At 31.0% G+C, this 10498-nt stretch overlaps 1 protein-coding gene across 3 annotated transcripts in view; it reads right to left on the reverse strand.

Annotated features, from left to right (window-relative positions):
* LOC140669571 (uncharacterized) overlaps positions 1–8601 on the reverse strand; it is an 80548-nt gene extending 71947 nt beyond the window's left edge. Inside the window, exons 1-3 of one of the 3 annotated variants that reach the window (XM_072899556.1) lie at positions 8405–8601; positions 7326–7722; positions 6786–6830 (exon numbers count right to left, since the gene is read on the reverse strand). The gene's annotated coding sequence lies outside the window, so the exon portion shown is untranslated. Of the gene's footprint in view, positions 1–6785; positions 6831–7325 lie in introns of all 3 variants that reach the window. The other 2 variants (XM_072899555.1, XM_072899554.1) reach the window with 2 other exon arrangements.
* Positions 8602–10498: the final 1897 nt, after the last annotated feature.

Genomic DNA, 10498 nt, shown 5'->3' on the forward strand with positions numbered 1-10498 from the left:
AATGATTTTCAATTTTCGAATCCACTTCGCGGCCGTTCCTTCGTTCTCCTTCGAACTCGGCGGGGAGAGATCAGATCGACATATCTGGTTCACGTGTAACGTATACAGGATAGACGTAATCCCGCCCGCGGGAAAAACTCGTTCTCTCGCTTCTCTCCGTCCCGTTTTATCCTATCGGCCGGATTTCAGATTCCGCGCGCACGCTTGTTAGAAAGGTACCAATATCGGTTCGACAATGTCATTTATTTTGGTCTCATTTAAATAATTTTTGCACCCTGATTGCAAAATTAAAAAGGAGCTCATTTTCAAAATATCCATACTATTCGTATACATATATAAAAACGCAAATCGTGCGTTACAAAGTTTTCAAATAACAAGCTTGATGTGGATTTCCTCGACTTGGACAAATTTCTCAGAAATGTAAGTTTATTTTTTTTTTCAATCAAGATTACAGATTTTTACGCACATTGCAAAAATGTTAACGTAAAGATAAAAACGTAATAAATAGAAGAAATACAAATATATACTATCATTTTATGGGAAAAGCAAATATTATATATTACTGAAAAAGAAAGATAGAAAAGAATAGAACAAAAATAAAGAATTAAAAACTAGATCGTTTTTATTGTAAAACGATTGTCTAATAATTTTTAAATTTTACGCTACTTTGCAAATTAAATTAATTTATGTGAAATTATATATTCCAGATTTTTTTTTGGTTGTTTTTTCCGCTGCAATGTTGCTAATATAAATATTATAGATATAACTTTCTTTAACTTTTTTTCACTTTATAAATGAATTAGATTTAATCTCTTATCTAACTAAAAATCAGTGCTCTCAGAAATCGATTTTTTGATCAAACTTAACTTGAAAACGGTAATCTATCATAGTTTGATTGCAAATTTTTTAATTTTTAAATAAATATGACAGTTCAATTTCCAAAATAAATATGAGAGATTTATTTTTTTATATATTTTGGTTTTTCTTGTCGTTCTTACTAAAGCTATATTTTTTTATTCTATTTGTGTTAAAAATTGGTGGCAACGACTATTACAATTTCTTTTTTTCATTTATGTATATTCATAAATTTTAATTCATAGCTTACACATTTTTTTAAAATATATTTATAGCATATTCAATTAGAATGTGGCATATATCAAATTAAAAATTAATTAAATCGAAATATTAAAAGATAAAAAACTAAAAAATAAAAATCAAAAATTTTTAAATCTCTGTACACAAGCTATTTAATCAACAAACGAGAAATTTATATAGAGCTAAAGATACACATACATATATTTAATTGGCAATGAGAAAAGGTGATATAATAATAAATCATATAATAATAAAAGTTAATTTTAAATAGCTGTCTCTTTCATGAAATTATCATGAAATATTATCATGCACATTTTTCATTAAACTTTAGGCGCAAGGGGGAAGGGGAAAGGGTTGGGAAAATCGTTAAAATTTCGGGAAATTTTCCCAATTCTGCTTGTGTAGCGAACCTGAAAATAGAGCGAAATGCTAAACGACGATTCGATCGGCGGCACGTGGCGGCCAGTGCCGGTGCCGTGAAAGGCGAAGACGCGAAAATGATCGGGGAGCGGCGCGGTCCCTAATGGAATTATAAATTCAATACCGGCCGGCGCGGCGCACCTGAGTCTGTTTCCTGGTATCCGGGTAGATTTTCTCGCTCTGGATGCTCACGTGTGCGCGCGCGTGTGTATGTGCGTGTGGATAGCGCGTTCCGCTAGTTGTATTCGTAGGCAGATAGTGACTCGCATACTCGTGTATGTATCGCTGTCGCCGTCGTAATTGCCATCCTAATAATTGTCATGGTGTACGCGCAGCATGTACCGCAGCCTGTGTCCTGCACCGTATGTGCTTCCAGGGTAAATGATGGCCCGCTATCCAATCTACGTTCATCGAACGAAACCGCGTAACCAGCCGAAGATTAGTCGCGTATGTGAGAGCGCGCGCGCGCGCGTGTGTGTATGTGTGTGTGTGTGTGTTTGTGTATACGCTCGCATGAATCACTCGCGGCGCGTTTCTAATTGCGGATATTATTACCACGCGAGAATCGATCGTTAATGAAAATGAGAGAAAGCGAAAGAGAGAGAGAGATGGAAACTGTCAAACTTTATCACTTTTCTGAGATTTAAAAAAATACTTTATTTATATTTCACACTTGTCTTAATTATGTTGTATATAAGAGCTGAGTATATTACTCTCTGCATTTGTATATATATTTTATAGTAAAGATAAGTTAATTATAATATTAAAGATAGAGGAAAAAGGAAATTTATTGCTACTTTTGCCACGTGAAGGGATTATTGGTGTAATAGTGTTATATGTCAGATAATTGAATACTTATTATATGATTACGTCGCGATGCGAGTGAAGAAGAAAATTAGCGAATTTGTTGACTCTCTCTCTCTCTCACTATATTATACTGCATATTCATTACTATTACATAATATTACATAAAATCACGTGAATTATTAGATACTTGATAAACTCGTTGGATATAACGAATATGGGAATATGAATATTATTAGAGTTACTAGAGCAAATAAATATCGGTAAACCCTAAAATAATTGAATTAAATTAACAATTTTGCCAATTAAAGATGTAAGAGAAATCATTTATTTTCACAATAAACTGATAAAACGCGTCGTCACACAAGTACAAAAATAAAGAAAATTTCTATAAAGTATAACATAAAAGCTAATAAAATTTGTTTTTCAATTGTTCTTTTATTGTTTGTATGTAAATGATAAAGTTATTGCCTGACATCACTCTCTTTATATCCAACTTATGTTTTTGTTGTAGTTGTACATTTTAGAATATTCGAAAGGCAAATGCAACTTCTAATGCTCGAATATTATTGGTTACTGAAAATTGATAGATCCCTATTTTGTTGCTATAAAATCAATGTCACGCATAAATATTCCTATCTTTAAGTAGCTCATACGCGTCAGGTCATATCCTTCACTACGGTCGTATTATCGAGATTGGGCTCACCTCCTTCTGCCCTCCCCGCTCACCCTCTTTACCAACCGGCCATCAGCCCCCTCTCCTCCCTCTCTACGGTTCTGTAGCCCCAATCACACCGGTAGCCGCTAAGTGCGATCCATTACGCGTAATGGAATGCGCCAATTATAACATTTGCTGAATAATTGGCGGACGCTCGGCTGCGCCTGCCGATGGTGCAGGCCGGCACACAGGGTATATACGCAGAGGTGGCTGAAAGGGATAACGGGAGTGAGTGGGGTGGATGGTTGTAGCTCGTGGGTGGGTGGTTGTGTAGCGTCCGCGCTCGATACTCGCGCGTATCACGTATGTATGCACGCATACATACACACGTGCACGCGGGTTGCACGGCAAACATCAAATAAATCATTTAATAAATTTTGCGGAAGTGGTGGTGGTGCTGATGGTGGCGGCGGCGGCGACGGTGTTGGTGGTGGTAATGATAAACTCTAAAAAGCTAGTCCGTTATTTTGTAGTGACGTCCACGAGCGTCGTCAATGACGGCTAATTTTTTGTTTCCTGCTTTTTTTTCGCATTTATTGATGCAATACGTAATAACACATAATTATTTAATAATCTCATTTCTTTTGATTTTTGTTCGAAATGTGGGATATAATAAATATATATTTAAAATTTAATACTTTCTGAGAGAGACGGATTAATAGTAATGTAGAGAAAGAGGAAATAAAGAAAGTGAGGTGACTCGAAAACGAGGGATGCTTGACATGAGATTAATTTCGTATAGCAACGTAATTAAGACAATCAATAAAAAATAATATAGCAGTAAAATGTAAATAATGTGTTGCGAGACACAAGAAGAAAGATAAAAATAAAACAAACAAACGATTAGAAAAAATTATAACAGGCTACAATAACAAAAATTATCTTTTATAATAATTTCTTTGAATTGTAGCTGATATTTTACAAAAGATATTTGCTAAATATTATATATTGATAAAATATTAACAAGGCAAAAAAAATAAAAAGTTATGGTAAATATGATGTTTCATTAAAAAAAAAAAAAAAAAAACACGAAACTATATTAAAAATCTATGTTAAAACTACAGTATTCCTGCCATATTTCTGCAGTATTAAATCAAAAACATATTTTTTATATACACGATTCTATAATGAATACTTTTATAGAACGCGCGCATCGTTCAATTTCCCGCTCTGACTCTGAAAATATTACGCGTGTTTTAAAACATATACGCTCCACTAGTAACGCAATTTTTCAATTATATCAATTATCTCTTCAAACATTTACATTGCTCTCTCTCTCTCTCTCTCTCTTTCTCTCTCTTTTCCCTCTCTCTCTCAAACTTTCACGCATTTTTTTTTTTCGTCTCTATTTCCACAGATTTCACATCGACAGCACGTAGATAAACTTAATCTACAAAAAAAAGCAAAAAAAAACGAGCCTCGTGTTACAACAAATTCGATCTGAGAACGTCAAAGAGCGCGGCGCGATTAGGATCCTCATGCGAAATTGATGCTAATTGATTAATCCGACTGTATTTACAGAGAGTAAATGAAACGTCGGTATTTTCACTTCCCCCTCTCGCCTACATATAACGTCAGATACCGGTATAATATCCCGTTCTCCGCCCGCGCACGGCGAACACACACAACATCGGCACTGTCGTTGGGGATGCGTAAAAACGACGCTCGTGTACATACACGCCAACGTATGTGCAGTCTATAATCGAGTTATACACGCCGCATTTTTCCATCAGCCCAGGCTCTCCCGTCGATCAAAGTGCGCGCGGAAGGGGGAGTATACATAAAACGTTAGTAATGCATCCCGGTGTATATAAAATGCGCTACTCGCGTTCGTGCAACGCGATACATCAAACGGTTTATAAATCAAAACTTATAAAAAATTTTTGCGTATATGATATTACGCGCGATATAACGCCGCGCGTTTCCAACGTTTACTATGTCGGGGCGCGCAATTAACGCTCTCGATATAACCCGTCCGCGACCGAAAACATTTTTGGTAGTAAGTAATCGAGCCGATCGTTCGCTTCATTTATGTCGCCCGTCCACATAAAATGTTGAGAGTTTTCGAAAGTGTTATAATAAACACTATTGTGCTTGTTAGCGCAGCTGAATATTTTCAGATATTCATAAATGGAGGACGTTTTTTTACTGTTGGTAAATTTATTTTGATTGATAATTCAGACGTAAGATTAAAGAATTATTTTTCGCGATTTTAACTTTAATGATTCTGCAAATATAGAGAGTCATCCATTTATTATATTTATATTGTTATAATTTTCTGATACAGATAAATATAAAGTCAATAAGTTGTATGAATAGGCTATAAAAAATTAAGAAATTACAAAGTTGACGCATTATAAGAATAAATATAATTTTATAATAATAATATTTCAGAGCGAGTTTTATTAAATAAATTATATACTTTGGAATATGCACTACGTAATTGTGTGAATGAAATATTTCTTGACTTTCTTTAATGTATATGTTTATAATATATGTATATTAAAAGGATCTTTAAATATTGCTTTTTTGCATTAGTTTACATAATATTAAATTATGGAAAATGGTATATAAAAAAGAAGCCAAAGTAGATTTTAAATAATATTAAAAATATTGTATTAAAAATATTTAGAATAGTAAAAGAGAAAAGGGAATAATAATATATATCAAAATATATTAATAGAATCTTTCCTACGATGTTCTCTATAAATGCTAATTTATTTTTATTTATATAAATATACATATACTATGTTATTATATAAATGATAAATGTATTTTTTATCCGATGTTCATCATCCATGAGATATGTACAATATGTAGAAACTTAAATAGAAATTTTGTTTGAAAAAATGTTAGTATTTTATTTGTAATACTTTGATAAGTTATTTAAAAATATTATACTCTTACGATTTATTTTGATTTTCGCATGTTATGTTATAAAATATTGGCTTCTAACAATAAGTTATATTTTGAATAATGTAGTTGTTATTAATTCAAAAGATATAAAGTTTTAAAATATAAACATTTGTTACATAATTCGGAGTGCATGCAATTCAGAAACTTACTTTATAACATATAAAAATCAAATTAAATCATAAGAATATATGTTCTTGTATTTACAAGAATAATTTTATTATCCAAAATGTTACAATAAAATAAAAACATGTTTAAAATACAAAGTTTCTATTTAACTTCTTTCACAGTGTTCTCATCATGTCTTTCACAAGAATTAAAGTGAAAATTAAATACAAAAATGTATGCAATGTATATGTATTTATACGTATAAATATAGTTTAGCTATATATATATATATATATATATATATAATCTATATAAAATATACTTATGTTGTTAAATTAAATTTTTTTAAAATATATAATAATAACCATACATACATATATGTATAAGAATAAAAATGGAATTATATCTCAAACAGTTTCCAACAATTATACAAATAACATAAGATATTTAATAATATAATATAAGATATTTATATTAATAAAAAAATTTAATAATATATTTTACTATTGTATCTTTTATGACTACAAGTTTAAAGTTTTATATAGTGATAATTAAGAACAGAGATTTGATTTCTTTCTAGTTTCTTTCTAGTATATATACCATTTCTCATATCATTATATACGTCTAATAATTTATAATATAATTTTATAATAATATTAATTTTTGCTGATGCATTGAAGAGACTAATCCAGCCTTTAATTAAAATGGGAAACAATTTAGTACTCACCGATACGATGTGTAATGAAAGGGTTGTAATACACAATGTATTGATCTGTAAAATATAAACACACCCAAATTATATATAAATATATAAAAAGCCAAGTGATTAAAGTAAGTAATATTTTTAAAAATTCTGATTATATGTATAAATTACATTTTTTATTTAAATATTTTCTTAACAAGTTTAATAAAAGAAACACAACAAAATTTTTCCAATAATAAATTTAACTAGATATAAATATTTATAACATAATTCTATAAAAATTAAAATTTTTACTTGTAAATAATACAAATAACGTAATAAAAATATAAGTAAAATATAAATATATAAATAATATAATATAATTAATATAAATAATGTATGTATATATCTTTTATATTTTATATTATGAAAATAATTATTATATGTTTAAAAATTATATCCCAAAATTATAATAGTAAATGATTAATTTATTTATTCATTTAATCATTCTCTCTCTCTCTCTCTCTCTCTCTCTCTTTCACTCTTCAAATAATAAATAATAAATGAAATAGGTAAATTACTCACCCGTCCGCGATTGCTCCGTCGTCTGATGCTTCCCTTTTCTGCTTTTCCACTTTTTATTGTCCTCCACTTTTTTAACACTCGTTCGTAGAACCACTACTAAACACTACATATTACATTGACACGTACAGTAATACGACAATCACGCGATACTTTGTACGACACTCGGAACGTTAATCACGCGCGACGCGCACTTTATCACATCGAGACGGAAGAATAACGTGTGAAAAAAGTTGTAACGGAAAAAGATTGCACGAAGCTACGCGCGGCACCTGCACGACTAATTGGACGAACGGCGCAGAGAATTCGAAAATTGCACGACCAATTTCACGCGTCACCCGCCGCGGCGATGCGATGCTACACCTGTTGCTCCTGGTTGCACTTTCGTACACTATCCGCACTTTAAATAAATACTTTTAAATAAATACATATTCCTATGATTTACAATGATTACTATCTTGTATTATAATATAAACACTCCAAGGAAATAAATGTACAAGCCACAAAATTCATGGGAAGTATCCGCGGCGAATACAATGCCCAGAAATATGATATCTCACTTTGCGGATTGCTCGTGCGATAAATTTCAATCGAATTAATTACGCATTCTAAATCATCGATATATATATGCTGAATATATGCTGTAATTGATGCTTGTAAATGTTAAAATATAGGATTAATTGGAAAATACACAGCACACGACCAAAAATTCCGTTTTACGCATATACTTATTTGAATGCTTTATATATCTCGCGAAACATGTATTATTAATAAACAATTAATAAATGGAAAATTTTTGTAACTTGAATTATTCAATCGAGTGACGTGTATATTGTACGCCTTTCGAAAATTATACAATTAAATCGAGAAATTCTAAGCACTATACGCGAGATATTTTAATCCATATAGGCGTCATTGAAGAAATATATTTATCTTCTAAGATTATGTTCCAGGAAAATTCTACTCGATGACTGGTCGGAAATGCTCGAAAAAGAATAAAAATGGCTATCGAGTAATTATTCTCGAAGAGAGAACGTTTCGGGACATAACCTACGTTGAAACAATGAGTTATAATTTCCTACTTGTTCCAAGTTTTTATTTCCGATTGAATCAATCCCTGAGATATCCGCTTTGATAAATGACCGTCTTCTCCATATGCTTATAAATCGCGAGAATCTATTAATAATGCGAACTGGTAAGGAATAATTGTGTTTCGAGAAATAAAACGCGACAAAATACGAGGCGTCTCACACTAGTACTTGCCGGCTCGAGCCTCGCCGCCCGACTAACAACGAAGAAAATGAAGGTTACCATGACAACAACACATACCTATATACGTCAAGGACGAATGCTGCGACCCACTGTCGAAATATTCAGTACGTATTTCGTATCAAATAAATATACGCTGAATCTTTTCCGCGTTCTTTGTATTCTAAATCAATCTCGATGCTATTATAATCATTTTATTATTAGGCATATTATTGTCAGTGGCGTAGCCAGACTTAGGTTTTTTTTTTTGGGGGGGGGGGGAGCGGGCTAAAAATATTTCTATGGCTGGAATTCATAAACTTTTCTCAAGAAAAGTCACTGAGACTTGAAATCTTTGGGAGGGGGGGGAGGGGGCTCGAGCTCCTATAGCCCCCCCTTGGCTACGCCACTGATTATTGTACACTCCTTTTTACATATAAAATTCCAACATATATTTTTCATCGAATTAATTTTCAAGTAGTAATTGAGATTTAATTTTCATCAAGATTACGCGATCGAAAATATATAGAATTGTTGATAAAACTTCGATATTTTTTTAATAAATAAAATACATTGCTTTAAATTTATCTCATACATTATGTTATATTATAAGAGAGATATTTTCAAAGTATCATTGATTGGATAGCCATTACTATTAACTGAATTCGTTCATATTGAGATTTTACTAATTTGCATATACATAAAAAAGTTATTTTATTAATTATATTTATAATTAAATCATTAAACAGATATTCACTGTCTTTTAGTGATAATACTTTATATTACTAATGTCATTTAAGAGAACAATTTGAAATATGAGAAATTTGAATATAAGTAACAGAAAATATTCAATTTTTCAAATTTATTTTTATAGTAAGTTAAATAGTTCAAATCGACACAACATGTAATGTTTATTTCTTGCGATGTATCTGTATAACTGTTGTTATCTTGTTGCCATTTACACGGTAAAACTCGACAGACAAACAATTTTGCGTTATTATTTCTCGAAACTCGATTATTTTGTACGAACAATCAGTGTGCGCGGCTTTAATTGATTCTGAGAATTAACAATTTATAAGCATTATGACGAAACAGCTATTCATCGAACACGTTTTACCTCGGTGTGGCGTTCCAAATTTCCTGAAAATAATCCGTGCAAATTCCTAGAAACGCATGCTCGAGCGAGCACCGCTCGGCTTTCCCGAATTCGGAGGACGCAGATAAATACTAAAATCAAATATACCGATACTTTTCTTATAACTTTCAGCTGTTTAAATATCGCTCATCATACTGAAAGTATGAACTAACATGTTTATTTACGTATCCATCTGTTGTCGATTTTCTTATTGCGCGTACAAATGATTTGTCCCAATTTAATTACATTCATACATTTATTTTACAATTTGTAATATAAATTGCTTTCATACATTTTACGCACGTGATTGTAACGTTGATATAACGTTCCAAGAATTTTCTTGAAAATAAATTTATTAAGGACACAGTTATTATATTATTGATATATTACGATTAAAATAATTAATGTCATTTGCCTAAGAAGTATTTGCATATATTAATAAATTCTTTTAATTTTCAGTTATAAAGTGACGTTATAATTAATGTTATAATTAATATTAATATTAATCCACTGATGATTTCTCTTCACTCTTAAAGTATATTTTAAACATCTTCTGACCATTTTTCAAAGCAATATTATTTAGAGATTTTAAAAACATATCTATATAGATAATCTACAAATAATGTTATAACATTTGAGATAAAATGTTCTCTTAAATAAAATTAATGTATCTGAAATCTTGTGTCACTATTTTAATCTCTTTTAAAGTGATATTTTCACTGATTCACTTTAACACACACACAACATGTTTTATATTTATTGTTAGATCTATTTCTTATCCAGACAGTTATCT

Source organism: Anoplolepis gracilipes, chromosome 9 (genome assembly GCF_047496725.1).
Source record: "Anoplolepis gracilipes chromosome 9, ASM4749672v1, whole genome shotgun sequence".
In the NCBI taxonomy this organism is placed as follows: domain Eukaryota; kingdom Metazoa; phylum Arthropoda; class Insecta; order Hymenoptera; family Formicidae; genus Anoplolepis; species Anoplolepis gracilipes.